The following is a 16,908-nucleotide window of genomic DNA, read 5'->3' on the forward strand; positions in this document are numbered from 1 at the left end:
GTTAACAATATAATTGCAAGCTACTGTACCAGTAAATACAAACACTTCCACACAAGTCAACTATTTTAACCAATCAAGTAAACAAAAATCAATATATACTGTAAGTACCAACCAGAAAACACAATTTAAAACCAAAGCTAACCCTTACAATACCAAGGATTACATCTATCTAATTGTAAAAAACCTTATACATTATACACAGCATTGCAATAAACAAAATACATGATGAACAATACAGTACATCCCCTGTATCTCCCTGCCTTCAGTGTAATCTGTTTAAAGCCCCCTCCCCCCTAATGTTTCTGTTAAACAGATTACACTGAAGGCAGAGAGATGTAAAGCCCCCTCCCCCCTAATGTTTCTGTTAAACAGATTACACTGAAGGCAGAGAGATTTAACAGAAACATTAGGGAGGGGGGAGGGGTCTTTAAACAGGTTACACTGAAGGCAGAGAGATGTAAAGCCCCCTCCCCCCTAATGTTTCTGTTAAACAGATTACACTGAAGGCAGAGAGATTTAACAGAAACATTAGGGAGGGGGGAGGGGTCTTTAAACAGATTACACTGAAGGCAGAAAGATGTTTCTGTTACAGTAAATCTCCCTCCCTGCATTGCTGTCAGTGCAGTGTATGTAAATGTGGGGAGGGGGGGACCCAATGTGCATACTGTGAGGTCTAACCACCCTCACCCCCTACCCACATACCGTTACCGCCCCCCCCCCATCCTGGCCATGGCCCCTCCGCTTCTGCAAAACAGAGACAAAAATGAAAACATCCAAAGTAATGTCCCCTAACCCCTTAATCACCATAGCGATTATTAACCGCTACAGTCATGAAGGGGTTAACCCACCCTCACCCACCACTCGGGATGCCTACATACCCTCCCTCACTAACCCCCCCCCCATGAGGCCTAACCACCCAGTCAGTACCCACAAGGGAGGCCTACCCACATACCGTTGGGGAAACACCCCACCCCCAGTACCCACAATAAAAACAGTACAATGACCTGGATAAACAGCATTATATTTATTAAATACATTACCCACCCTGTGCCCCCCCCCATAAATACAAGATTTATCCTTTTACATACAGGGTTCATAACGCAGCCCCACGCTAGTCCCCGGTGGGCTGGCAGGGCACCTGGACAGACCTACAGTTTACCAGCAGCCCTTTTTACACAGGTTCTGGAGGCCTGCTGGTGGATCCTGCCAGCACCATGGCACCCAGGTGGTCTCCTTGGGTCACCGTGGGCCACAATTGGGTCTCCACGGTAGGCCCAAGGATGTCTGGGAGCCCCGGGTCAAACCCACAGGTGTCTGCGGGGCCTCAGGTGGTTCCCTCGGGGGTCTGGGGAACTCACGGGTGCTCACTACGGGTCCGCGGTGCCCCCACAGAAGTGGGACCACACATCATCATCCCCGCACCTACGGGTCGGCGGTGCCCCCACAGAAGTGGGACCACACATCGTCATCCCCGCAGACTACGGGTCCGCGGTGCCCCCACAGAAGTGGGACCACACATCATCATCCCCGCATGTGTCACCCGTGGAACCACCAGCCTGATACCCTTGGGATACCCGAGGATACCCACAGGTGGTCTCCATAGGCCCCACGCAGAACCACGGAATCAAACCCTGAATGTAAAAAAAATAAACCTCGCCTATACATTCAATACATACACCCTCCCCCCAAACACCTACAGTATAATAATGTGCAAAATAACTATTATCCAGATATGGATAATAGATTAATTGCCCATTATTAAAAACATTAACTAGCATATACAAATAACTAAAGTACTACTGACCTCATCAATACGAAGTGTCCGTTGCCAGCAAAATCCTTGTCTTGTCCACAACATACATAGCAAATACAAAGCCAATACATTGCAATTACATTCAGATATCAATTAACCCCTTAAACACCTTATCAGATAATAACCGCAAAGGTAATTAAGGGTTAAGCCACACAAGACCGATACCCACCCTTCACCCATGAATTTGTACTGTGGCTTCATCATGCAACTATATATATATATATACTGTATATATATACAGAGAGACAGAGAGAAAGAGAGAGAGAGAGAGAGAGATATACAGTATATATATATATATATATATATATATATATATATATATATATATATATATATATATATATATATATACACACGTTATATACACACCCATGATAAACCAATATACAGTACAAATAAATGTAGAAGGGTTATCAAAAGCATACTGCCCTACAACCAAACACTTCTCCATACAGACACTACATTAAAATCAATTTCCTTTAAAAATCCTAACTGATCTCACAATCTACTGTATATCATCACAAACCAATGAAAAACCTCACATTCCAATATATATGATGCATAAAATCTATGCACCATATACATTCTGCAAATGAATCAACCAAGTAAACAAAAATCAAAAGCCAATACATTGCAATTACATTCAGATATCAATTAACCCCTTAAACACCTTATCAGATAATAACCGCAAAGGTGATTAAGGGGTTAAGCCACACAGGCCCGATACCCACCCTCACCCATGAATTTGTACTGTGGCTTCATCATGCAACTATATATATATATATATATATATATATATATATATATATATATATATATATATATATATATATATATATATATATATACTGTATATATATACAGAGAGACAGAGAGAAAGAGAGAGAGAGAGATATATATACAGTATATATATATATATATATATATATATATATATATATATATATATACACACACGTTATATACACACACATGATAAACCAATATACAGTACAAATAAATGTAGAAGGGTTATCAAAAGCACTGTCCTACAACCAAACACTTCTCCATACATACACACTAAATTTAAATCAATTTCCTTTAATATTCATAACTGATCTCTCAATCTAAATCATCACTAAACCTCTGAAAAGCCATTTAAACAACTTACATTCCAATATAAATGATGCCTAAATATCTATGCACCATATACATTCTGCAAATTAATCAACCAAGTAAACAAAACTCAATTAGCAATCATTATTTACATCCCTAAACAATTCACACTAGATCCCGAACAATAAAACCATTAACAAATTCACGCCTAGAGCAGAACAATTAAGCCTTTGAAAAAATATAAGTACCGACAAAAATACAACCTTTACAAACCAAGCCTATCCCTGACCTTCCTCAAACACACAATACAATACCAAGGAATACATCTATCTAATTTTAAAATACTTTAAACTCACAATAAAGCATACTGTAGCAGCATACACAAAATAATTTAAAACACATCTAATCTAGCTTTTAAAACAACATCATTTCTTACCCTGTACTGTACTGTATGTATATATCTCTAGAGACATATATACATACATACATACAGTGGCAAGAAATGATATACCACAAAAAAAAATACACATGTTAGAAAACCTTTTGAAAAAATTAACAAGTTAAATAAAATACATTTCTTTATTGTAGTTCACTTACCATTACTTGCCCCCACCGACTCCCGTTGCACAGCTTACTCACAAACCAATCCACGATCAGGAACCCATAAAATAATAAACCATAAAATAATAAACATTAAACTAAAAATCCAAATCAATCCACGGGTCTTCTATCTGTAATCCATCTTCATCTGTGTTCTTCTTTCTTCTATCTCCTTCCAGCGGGGCGGGGTGGGGTCTTCTTCCCGTCTGCGGCCACGCCCTGGTCTTCTTTCTTGGCCGGAGGTCCTTCCTCCGCGGCGTCTGGCTTCAAAATGAGACGACATAGGCTTTTAAAGGCCTATGACATCACATTTTGCGTCATGGTTCCCACGGTCCTGATTGGGCCGTGAAAACCATGTGTTTTGGCCGACAAAAAAAAAATGATGACGTCACTTAAAGGGAATGAAAGCACAGCCAATCAGAATGGCTTTGCTTCAATTGCCTTTAAGATGACGTCATGAAAAGGCACATGGCCGCCCTCACATGGTATGGTAGCCAATCAGAGCGTGGGAACTTTATCCCTACTCTGATCAGTTAGGATTATTAAATGGATTATTATTATTGTCTGTATAGAGAAGCGTTATTTGTAGGACAGTATGATTTTGATAACCATTCTACAGTACATGTATTTGTATATTGGTTCTTCATGTGTGCGTATATACTGTGTGTATATATATACTGTATATATATATATATATATATATATATATATGTGTATGTATACAGTATATATATACACAGTATATACTGTATATGTATAGGGATTGTTATTATATATATACTGTATATATTTATTTCTCTTCATGTATTTAATTTATTTAGATTTATTTATTAATTGTGGGGCTGCTGTGCGTGAATTTTTTTTATTGGGGGTAGCGGGGGTGAGGGGGGTGTTTGGCCCTTGGTGTGAGTTTAGGACTTGCAGCAGCAGCACAATTAATAAATAAATCTAAATAAATAAATAAATGAATATAAATAAATACATTTAAAATACATTTTTATTGATAGTGTAGATGTGCAGAGGGTCTCCGGAGCTGAACCGCGTTGGTTTCAGGTCTGGGGACCCCCTGCTCCCCGAGATACAGGCCCCTTTAGGGGGTGCTGGTATCCCTCTGCTCTGCTTGGTTTACAGGCCGCGATCACGTGATCGGGCCCTTTAAACCAAGCAGAGGGATACCGGCACCTCATAAAGGGGGCTGTATCTCGGGGAGCAGGGGGTCCCCAGACCTGAAACCAACGCGGTTCAGCTCCGGAGACCCTCTGCACATCTACACTATCAATAAAAATGTATTTCAAATGTATTTATTGTCATTTATTTATTTATTTATTTAGATTTATTTATTTATTTTTTGGCGGCTGCTGTGTGTGAGTTTTTTTTTATTGTGGGTAGCGGGGGTGGGTGAAGGGGGTATTAGCCCCAACGGTGTTTGTTTAGGGCTTGCGGGGGGGTAGCGGGAGGGCTTAACCCCTTCATGACCGTAGCTGTATTAACTGCTACGGTCGTGAAGGGGTTAAGTGCACCCGCAACCCCCCCGCAAGTCCTAAACTCACACCAAGGGCCAAATACCCCCCTCACCCATCCCCACTACCCACAATAAAGCGGGCACGGTGGGTTAACCCCTTCATTGCCTTAGCGGCTATCCGCTATGGTAATGAAGCAACATTTCTGTATTTTTAATAATATTGAGCAGGAGCAGGGGGGGTCCCTGAGCATTAATTTCTGGCTCAGGGAACCCCCTACTCACTGTACAATATTATTAAAATACAGAAATGCTGCTTCTTTACCATAGCGCATAGCCGCTAAGGTAAAGAACGAGTGTTTATTTACTGTATATACTGTATGTGTTTTATTTATACTGTACATGTGCAGAGGGTCTCCGGAGCAGAACCGCACTGGTTTCAGGTCTGGGGACCCCCTGCTCCCCGAGATACAGGCCCCTTTAGGGGGTGCCGGTATCCCTCTGCTCTGCTTGGTTTACAGGCCGCGATCACGTGATCGGGACCTTTACACCAAGCAGAGGGATACCGGCACCTCATAAAGGGGGCTGTATCTCGGGGAGCAGGGGGTCCCCAGACCTGAAACCAACGCGGTTCAGCTCCGGAGACCCCCTGCACATCTACACTATCAATAAAAATGTATTCAAAATAATTTTTAATGTGCCAATGTTTGCGCAGAGAGAGAGCAGCGGTTCTCTCTCTGCTGCAAACACATCTCGCCCCCGCTGCCCATACAGTAGTATCATTTATGTATGTGCATATACAGTACTGTATGTGTACAGTACTGTATGTTAGGGGTTATAGGGTAGTTGTTATACAGTATATATATATATATATATATATATATATATATATATATATATATATATATATATATACTGTGTATATACAGTACTGTATACAATATATATACTGCATTACAATTCATGAATTTATGCCATCTGGTGGACACCCGAAGCATTGCAGCCTATTAAATCCTGATCATTATCATTTAACAGATCAGCCGCCCGTCAGCCAGGCATGAACCGTGGCTGGGAAGGCAAACGCAACGGGGCTTGTCAGAGGTGAGGAGCGGCGCATTCCAGGTATCTGCCAGGTACAAACTGGTCATTTGCTCGAATAAAGTGTGTCGCAGCAGTATGGGCCGCGATTAATGCAACAGATGATAAGATGGCAACAGTTGCTCAAATTTATCAGTATTTTATCGAAAACTATGACTTTTACAAATTTTCGCCAACTCCTCATATGTGGAAGCGTGCAATAAGGAAAAGGTTATGTAGTGACCCCTGTTTTCACCGTATTGAGCCCCAATTCGTTGGAGGGTATTGGTGTGTGTCACCGGATTTTTCCCGTATCTATGATCATGGAGGTGGCAAAAGGCAAAGGGTCGTGTTAAAACCAACTAAGAAGCGACAGTCGCTGCCAAGCAATGCACCAGCACCAGCACCAGCACCGGCTTCCAATGACGGTCCCACTGTCAGTGACAACCCTGAGCCTGAGGATGAGCTGGATTTGGCGTGCAGTTTTGATGAAGCTTGCATGTACCTAAGCGATTTCCAGCCTCACCTGCTGACTACAGGTGGACTAGACCCGCTGCCAACTATCGACGTGGATGATGAAGAAAGCTGGACTAGCAGTGGACCGGTGCCGGCGCAAGCTGAATGGGAAATTCAATGGTGAGTACTGTCTTGTTGCCGTATTATTTTGGTGGGGCTGGCTGGGTACTTCTTTAGGGGGCTGACCATTACTGTACTGTACTGTACATTAAAACTTTTCTTTTTGTTTTTTCTCAGAAAAGAAAACGGCTAATGGGGGGATTTCGATGGGTAATATTGTACTGTATGCTGATGTTTTCCAGCCGTACAGTATACTGTGTAATAAACCCGAATAAATAAAACTATGCATTTATTCTAAATGTTCAGTATCGTGTCATTATTTGTCTTCCACAGTATACTGTACAGTGGTATACAGTGCCTAACATCTATGGGCAAAAAGAATTTTATTCCTAGGTGCCCTAGAACAGAAGTTCCCACGCCAATTGCCCGTGAACTTGACCGCGGCCCTAAGTAGTTCCCACGCCAATTGTGCGAATATAATGTAAAATAACCCGTTCTGTGGGTCTGAGTGGGTTGAAATTTACCTGGTCCTCATGCGGGAGGACCCTTGCCATAGTGGCAAAATATCAGCCTTGCACGACCCCCGGAACAGGAGGTACCAAAAGACAGTTTAAAAGCACATTACCAAAGTGGCTTTTTTTCTGCCATGCAAGTCAATGGCAGAAACCTGAACTTTAACATCACCCTGACTCCGTTCTGTTGCCACAAGAGGGTCGCAATTTGCCATGCAATCCTGCCGCAACTAGGACTACATGGTGACCGAATCTGAGCCCTCTAGGTTGAACAGAACCGAAGTTATGGGTTCCAGGTTTCTGCTCATTCTGAATTAGCCGGTTCAAAGCTTTCTCCGCCATTGCGCTCAATGGTAGGACCCTCCTCGCCGGCGTGACCCTTTCTCGCCGCCATTACTGCTCGGACCCTGTTGGGGTCAAGTGAGGGGGTTCCTAACATCTAGGGGCAAAATGAATTTTATTTCTAAGCGCCCTAGAACAGAAGTTCACATGCCAATTGACCTAGTTCCCACGCCAATTGACCTAGTTCCCACGCCAATTGCCGTAGTTCCTACGCCAATTGCGCGACCAGGCAGTTAAAAAACAGTGCAGCAAGCCTCTACAGTACATTTGTTACACTGGCAAAGGAGCAAATGGAAACAATGTGAGGCAATTCAACATGGTCTTTTATTGGTGGAGTCAGTACAAAAACATTTATTTACAAATACTGTACAATGTTGAAACATTTAAAGTGCACAGCAATTCTAACCATCAACAAAACAAAACATTTTTGGTGTATGGGGCAAAGGGAGTTAAAGTGACATTTTAAGTAACATCTCCTTTATTAAAGAAACCCAGTACTGTATACAGTACAGTACAGTGGGATGGTGCGCAACACTGTCAGTCAGACCTGCACCAGTTCAGTCCTAGAGGGCAGCAAACAGGGCAGGTTTTCAGGGCAACGTTGAAAACCGTGCCTGTTTGCGGCCCTCAGGGACTGGAGTTGTGCATGTCCTGTGAAAAAAAACACACATCAACATCTCCTTTGTTTAAGTACAGCAGGTACTGTAGGGCAAAACATGTACAGTACAATACAGTTCAGCACAACAGTATGGTCTCACTGACAGTCCTCCACATTGTCCATCCATGGCCGATTCCTTGCATGACGCAAAACGCCATTAATGCAGTCTCTAATGCCTTTCATTACAGGATTTGTAACTGTATAAAAGCGCCGCATTTCTTCCACAATGTTTTTCCTTAAATTGGCAGGAAGGGCCTTTTTAACGCGATTTCCTTCGTAGTTCACTTTGAACACCCACTCGCAGTACAACGTGTAGGGAACATGGTGCTTAAAAATGATCAAGGCATACTTGTGGGGTACACCAGCACTCATCACCCTATACTTCTCCCTGAGCCCCGGTGGCAGATCGCACAGGGTGATATCGGACACTGTTTCGTTGAGGCGACGGGCGATGGTAGGTTGTCAGGGAGGAAGCTTTCCTCCTGTCTTGGTCGCCGTGTTGTCTCCTGGCGTGGTTTTGACGGGGTTGTCATGTCCTCCTCAACGGCATACATGTACACTACATCTTCTGGTGGAGGGGGTGCACTTGGTGAAGGAAGGGGGTCGAAGGTCCCATTCATCACATCCATGTCACCCTCCTGCTCTGGCGTCGGGGAAACAGGGGCATTAGCACCGAGCAAATAATGTATGTCCGCAATGTCAGCCTCTATCTTCTCCATCCGTTGATCCATCCGTTGCTCCATTTGTAGCATCCGTTGCTCCACATTTAACATGGTCTCCAGAAGCAGATCTATCTTTGCCAGCACAATAGAATTCCCGGGGAGATCCACACTTATCCCATTCAGCATCCGGTCCAACGAGCTGCTTCTTGTGCATGGCGTCTGGACATCTGGGGGGATCGGTGCAATGGAAGATGAGATGGGGGTTCCATGGAGAGAAGCGGCATCGATGGAGAGTGGAGGAGGTGACCTGTGGATACCCGGTAGAGGAGAAGCGGCAGCGTCATCGAAGAGGGATGGAGAAGGTGACCTTTGGATTTCCGGGCGAGAAGCAGAGTCGTCTAAGCGCAAAGGAGATAGTGACCCGTCGTCAGATGGAACCGGAGAAGATGGGGGTGGAGAAGACGGGATGAAGATTTCCGGGACAGCTACAGCAGAGTCGTCGAAGCATATGTGAGGAAGTGGTCTGCGGTTCGATGGGTTGGCTGCCATTCGTTCTGCGTCGAGAGTACATCACCGTATATCTTCTTCACATAATGAGGCTTACGTCTAAGAAAACCCTTAACCTTTGGGGTCAGCAGAAGGTTTTCTTTATTGGCCTTAGCCTGTCGCTTTGCCCTTGGCGTGGAAACGGCTCCTGCCTTTCGCTTTTTCAGCATGACAGGCACGGCAGAGGTGAGAGGGTTCTTGCGTCCATAGAACCGGGGATGCTCCATGGAAGCAGGTGGCACAATGCAGTACAGTATCTGGACAAGGGCAAGTTCAGATAAAGATCCTGGAGTGATGGCCTATGCAAAGTGTGTGACCTTTTATGCATGGCGGCCAGGTACAGGTGTTGAAAGTGGGCGTGTGAGTCATTACCGTATAAATACACCATCCATTTTGTGGATTCACTGCACATAGAATACACATCGACTAAACATCGAATATACATTCTTGTATTTGTATTTCTTTCTACTCGCAGCAATGCCTGTTAAAAAGATTTCAAAGGATCTCAGCATGCGAATTAAGGAGATGTACAGGAGCGGACACCGAATTGCTGCTATCCAATGCTGGTTAGCTACTTCTGGCCTCGTTGTGCCATTAAACACCTTGAGCTATCATGCACACGGACAAAACAGAGACCGGAAAAAGGCACCAAGGGTAACAAACGCGTAAGTATATTTATAAAACTTAACAAAAAAACAATATAGAAAACTGTACTGTACATCTACAGTACAGTTCTGTATCTACTGTAATACTGTTGTTATTTCTGTTGATTTATATTACAACATAAATTAGTTTGTCTATTTATATTTATAGTACAGCAGTATACATTTTTTGTATATTTCAATTAATCTTACAACGGTATATACTGTATAGGATGTACTGTATATTTATATTTATATTACAACAGTATATTTATTTTGTATATTAATATTTATAGTACAACAGTATATATATTTTGTCTATTTATATTTATAGTACAGCAGTATACATTTTTTGTATATTTCAATTAATCTTACAACGGTATATACTGTATAGGATGTACTGTATATTTATATTTATATTACAACAGTATATTTATTTTGTATATTAATATTTATAGTACAACAGTATATATATATTGTCTATTTATATTTATAGTACAGCAGTATACATTTTTTGTATATTTCAATTAATCTTACAACGGTATATACTGTATAGGATGTACTGTATATTTATATTTATATTACAACAGTATATTTATTTTGTACTGTATATTAATACATACATTTTATATTGCTGCATATTAATAAAACAATATAATTTCTTTACATTGTAGGGAGACAACTGTTTTGGTGGACAAAATAATTGAGGAGAATGATGAGAGGACTGCATTAAGGGTTAAAAACACTCTGCAGGAAAAGCACAATCTGACTGTATCCGAGACCAGCATAAAGAAGATGAGACGCAGCATTGGATGGAAATATGGACGTGTGAGGTTAGTACTGGACAGTACAGGAGGTAAAAGTGTTGTTTAGCAAACTGTACTGCACTGTGCCGCTAAAAATTTTTTTTATTCCCTGTCATTACAGAGTGTACCCCATGATACGGGACGCAAACAAAATCAAAAGAGTGCTCCAGGCCCAGGTATGGATCGACAGCGGGGAGACTTTCCAGGATTGCATCTTCACTGATGAGTCTACTGTGTCGCTGGAGAGATTTGCACGATTTGCGTTCCACAAAAAAAGCCGCTTATCTTTGAAGCCGCGGCCAAAACACCCTGTGAAGCTGCATGTGTGGGGTGCCATTTCTAGGCGTGGACCGGGATGCATTGTCATCTTTGAAGGTAAAATTTATCAAATATAATGTCGTCTATTGCACTGTACTTGACTAGTGTTGCCTTACCGTATGCACTGTACTGTACTATTGTGCAGTTTTTTGAGCACTTTTCTTTTCTTGCTATAGGAATCATGAATAAAGCTTTCTTCCAAGACAACATTGTGCCCGAGAATACATCACACGCGACTTCCCCAATGGTCACCGCTTCTACCAGGACAACGATCCCAAGCACACTGCGTCAACGGCGCATATCCTTGAGCGCGGCATCAACTGGGTGAAGACACCAGGGGAGTAAGTGCAGAAGACTGTGTCCCATTTTGGTTCCCCACTGTTTTTAGCTCTTAAACCAATTGTCCTTTCTTTCCAATGACAGGTCGCCAGACTTCAATCCGATCAAAATGGTCTGGCATCAGCTGAAGGACCATATCCGGAAAGTAGCGAAACCCTCCAAAAAGGACGAGTTGTTGAAAGGCATACTGAGTTTTTGGAAGGATGTACTCACCGTGGAACGCTGCAATAAATATATAGACCATATTGCCACTGTGTTGCCCATTGTCATCACGCGTAATGGGCAAGCATCAGGAAAGTAGTACTGTGCTGTAGTATTGTAAGTACAGTATGTTACAGGTAAGTATGGCACAGATTTTTTCTTTCCAGATAGTAAGAGTATACAGTAGTTAGTTTTTTCTTTACAGAGAGAGCAGCACCAGCCATCAGGTTACAGTACATAGAATTTAACAGTAGTCAGAGTATACAGTAGTTCCAGTACAGTATACAGTACACTAGTTTGACAGTACTACAGTAACTGCCTACTAACTGCCCCATTTTTTTTCTTTCCAGAGAAAGCTGCACTAGCCAACTACAGTAGTTCTGCCATAATACAGTACAGTAACTGCACTAATTTTTGGTTTTCTTGTCGTTCCAGGAAAAACGGTGGCCTAGGGGGATGGGGGCGTTGTGTCCAGTCAAATCTGCTTGTACAGTCAAATGTACAGTATATAAACAGCACAATGATGTACACAAAACCTCTCCTCTCTCAATAAACTACAGTACTGTACTGCAGACAGAATGAGGAAAAGATAAAGACTAAAGAAAAAATAATTTTACTATACAGTATATACAGTACAGTATATTATACAGTACTGTACATTACAGTACTGTACTGTATATACTGTAGTATTAAATAATATTCTTATAAATGTGCATTACTCATGTTTCCTCATGTTTTACAAAAGGTTTTCCAAATGGTTATCCAATTTCAAGCTGCCAAAATAACTTAATAAAGACTGCATTACTGTATGTATTATTCCTGGTTATTTTTATATTTGTATTTTTTGGTTCCTGATAAAATAAAATAAATATTTATTCACTTTCCTGCGAATCATAATCATTGACAGCCACCCCTACAGTGCACCAATGAATTATTTTATTTATTTATTTATAAAATATTTTACCAGGATTTATATATTTTTATTTTAAAGATATTAAAGAATGTACTGTATTGTATTAAAAACATGTGACTGTAAACCATAGTGACTGACAAAGTATTTCATCAGGGTGTGAAAATATTTATCAGTGTACTCTCAATTCTCACAGTGCTGTGCACATCAGATTTACATTTCAAATTCGAGAGGCGATTTTTCAAAGCATTACCGTTCAAACAACAGGCCTCTAAGGGTTGGGGGAGGGGGATGGTGTGATTAGAAGCAGGCGTGCTGAGTGTTTGTAACTCGGCTATGGGAGGATTAAGAACACAATGGCAATATGCAGCAGATCAACGACCCAGTGGAGAGAGGGGGATGGTACTGTAGGCTAGGGTGACTCAGCCGATTGACGCTTGGCTAGGGAGGGATTAAAAACTCTGGATGTGTGTGGCTGAAATACTGTACTGTAGTTAACAGCAGTGTAATTTCAAAAGGCAGTTCATCATAATAATTTGATGAATAAACCCCCAAAAACAACCCCCAAATACATTACATAAAAAGCAAGTCATTTTAACTCCCTGTGCTCCATGCACCAAAAATGTTTTGTGGCAGAAGAATTTAATAAAGGCTGCAGAATGTATTATTGTGTATGGATTAGAATTGCTGTGCACTTTAAATGTTTCAACATTGTACAGTATTTGAAAATAAATGTTTTTGTAGTGACTCCACCAATAAAAGACCATGTTGAATTGCCTCACATTGTTTCCATTTGCTCCTTTGCCAGTGTAACAAATGTACTGTAGAGGCTTGCTGCACTGTTTTTTAACTGCCTGGTCGCGCAATTGGCGTAGGAACTACGGCAATTGGCGTGGGAACTAGGTCAATTGGCGTGTGAACTTCTGTTCTAGGGCGCCTAGAAATAAAATTCATTTTGCCCCTAGATGTTAGGAACCCCCTCACTTGACCCCAACAGGGTCCGAGCAGTAATGGCGGTGAGAAAGGGTCACGCCGGCGAGGAGGGTCCTACCATTGAGCGCAATGGCGGAGAAAGCTTTGAAGCGGCTAAGTCACAATGAGCAGAAACCTGGAACCCAGAACTCCGTTTCTGTTCGAGCTAGAGGGCTCATATTCAGGCACCATGTAGTCCTAGTTGCGGCAGGATTGCATGGCAAATTGCGACCCTCTCGTGGCAACAGAACGGAGTCAGGGTGATGTTAAAGTTCAGGTTTCTGCCATTGACTTGCATGGCAGAAAAAAAGCCACTTTGGTAATGTGCTTTTAAACTGTCTTTTGGTACCTCCGGTTCCGGGGGTCGTGCAAGGCTGATATTTTGCCACTATGGCAAGGGTCCTCCCGCATGAGGACCAGGTAAATTTCAACCCGCTCAGACCCACAGAACGGGTTATTTTACATTATATTCGCGCAATTGGCGTGGGAACTACTTAGGGCCGCGGTCAAGTTCACGGGCAATTGGCGTGGGAACTTCTGTTCTAGGGCACCTAGGAATAAAATTCTTTTTGCCCATAGATGTTAGGCACTGTATACCACTGTACAGTATACTGTGGAAGACAAATAATGACACGATACTGAACATGTAGAATAAATGCATAGTTTTATTTATTCGGGTTTATTACACAGTATACTGTACGGCCGGAAAACATCAGCATACAGTACAATATTATCCATCGAAATCCCCCCATTAGCCGTTTTCTTTTCTGAGAAAAAACAAAAAGAAAAGTTTTAATGTACAGTACAGTACAGTAATGGTCAGCCCCCTAAAGAAGTACCCAGCCAGCCCCACCAAAATAATACGGCAACAAGACAGTACTCACCATAGAATTAAAATTCATTTTCCCCCAGATGTTAGGAACCCCCTCACTTCACCCCAACAGGGTCCGAGCATGTACAGTACAGTACTGTACTTTAAAATAAAACTAAATATGCAATTTTACTATTACTGCGCGCGCACGCACAGACTGTGTACTGTAGGTTGAACCGCGAAGGTATTAGACTTCAGAGACAACAGCTCGCAAACGCCCCCATGCGTTTTTACACGGAATTGCAGTATTGCAGCCAGCGGGAATAAAATGCTTAAATCACGGGCGCGAAATAACGCAATACACTCCGGGAGAAAACGTTACTAAACCGCACATCACCGGGATATTCCGAAATTCGCGGAACTAGCCAACTTCGAATAAAGTTGGTCGCCACTGTATGTATAAATATCTGTTAAGTAAAATGGTCTTTTAGTTTGACATTTTTGGCCAAAATTGTTGTAAGCCCCTGAGCCAACGTCACGGCAGACCACATTTCAGGGGTCCCTAACGCTAATATAAATTCTTAATAACCTGTGTAATAACAGGAAGAATGATTTATAATATATCTGTCAATATTAGTTGCAAAGTTCTAAGTCTGATTGAAGCTTTTATTAACCTGTACATTACCAGGAAAAGCACTCTGTATTAGAGTTGTCACAGCCAAACTGCAAGCAAGCAAGTTCCCTTGAGTGGAAGATGCTATGGAGTGAGCCCCTAACCATGTAAATGTGGGAGGGGTGAGCTTCAATTAGGTAGGAGGTTGCCACCCTCCAAACAGCCAAGACTAGCTGAACAAGAATTGTAAAACATACTGGACACCTAACAAGCTCCTATTGAACCCCCAAAATAACCACAACATATATATAAGCATATGAGTGTCACAGAGGAGTGCTACTGAGCATGGCAAAATATATTTAAAACCAGAGACAGAACATAAAACACAGACAAAGCTCAGTTTTAGCACATCCAGTGAAACTCATACACGGTACAGTGCCTAAACATATATGTATAAATATCTGTTAAGTAAAATGGTCTTTTAGTTTGACATTTTTGGCCAAAATTGTTGTAAGCCCCTGAGCCAACGTCACGGCAGACCACATTTCAGGGGTCCCTAACGCTAATATAAATTCTTAATAACCTGTGTAATAACAGGAAGAATGATTTATAATAAATCTGTCAATATTAGTTGCAAAGTTCTAAGTCTAATTGAAGCTTTTATTAACCTGTACATTACCAGGAAAAGCACTCTGTATTAGAGTTGTCACAGCCAAACTGCAAGCAAGCAAGTTCCCTTGAGTGGAAGATGCTATGGAGTGAGCCCCTAACCATGTAAATGTGGGAGGGGTGAGCTTCAATTAGGTAGGAGGTTGCCACCCTCCAAACAGCCAAGACTAGCTGAACAAGAATTGTAAAACATACTGGACACCTAAAAAGCTCCTATTGAACCCCCAAAATAACCACAACATATATATAAGCATATGAGTGTCACAGAGGAGTGCTACTGAGCATGGCAAAATATATTTAAAACCAGAGACAGAACATAAAACACAGACAAAGCTCAGTTTTAGCACATCCAGTGAAACTCATACACGGTACAGTGCCTAAACATATATGTATAAATATCTGTTAAGTAAAATGGTCTTTTAGTTTGACATTTTTGGCCAAAATTGTTGTAAGCCCCTCACCTTTCAAGCAGATTCTATAACCGTGGGTTCCTGTGTGGGGCCTGATGTGCTCTCTCTGGACTCCATGTTGTCATCGTCAAAAGCTGAAATACCCCCATGGAACGTCCTTTTCTTGCCTGAGGTGCCTGTCCCTTCTTCTTGTGCTCCCACTGTGGGCACAGGCATGCTTCTCTCTTCTACATCTGACCAGCAATCAGTGTTTCTTGTCTTGTACTCTGGAACTATTGCTGGAGATTTTGCACCTGGCTTGTGCCCTTTTGACAATCCTGTTCTGAACTCCCCTGTTTTCCCACAGCTCTGGATTTCCAATTTTTTTTGTGAAGTTTTCTGCATGTCGAGATTTGCAGTACCACTGTTCTCATTTTCTAAGATGGTATTTGCTAATGAATTGCTGGACCACGGATCTACTTCCTGCCTAAGACAATTCAGAAATAATTCTATGTCGCCCAGACCTCTGTGGGATCCTATCTCTGCTCGCCCGGAGGTCTCGCGTGAAGGAGGGGGTAATGTGAGGAATCCGCTCCTGGGTTTGGCTGGAATCCATCCATCGGGAGCTTTGGAGGTTCCAGACAAACTTTTCCCTGCTTCTGCAATCACCTGCCTCTTGCTGCCTTCTGTGCAGCTCTGGCCTGATTGGCCTCCTATGCTATTTATATACTGCCCCGCCCTCAGGAAGTTGCTAGACATAGACTTTGCAATCTTTGTTGCAAGCTACTGTGCTTGTCACAGACTCCTGTGTTTAGCCTGCGTAGCTTTCTTGCCTGTGTTTCCCCCGTCTGACCTCCTGCTTCCAAGGCCTTCCTGCTCGGTAGCCCAGGTGCTGCTTC

The sequence above is a fragment of the Ascaphus truei genome, chromosome 2 (genome assembly GCF_040206685.1).
Source record: "Ascaphus truei isolate aAscTru1 chromosome 2, aAscTru1.hap1, whole genome shotgun sequence".
Taxonomy (NCBI): domain Eukaryota; kingdom Metazoa; phylum Chordata; class Amphibia; order Anura; family Ascaphidae; genus Ascaphus; species Ascaphus truei.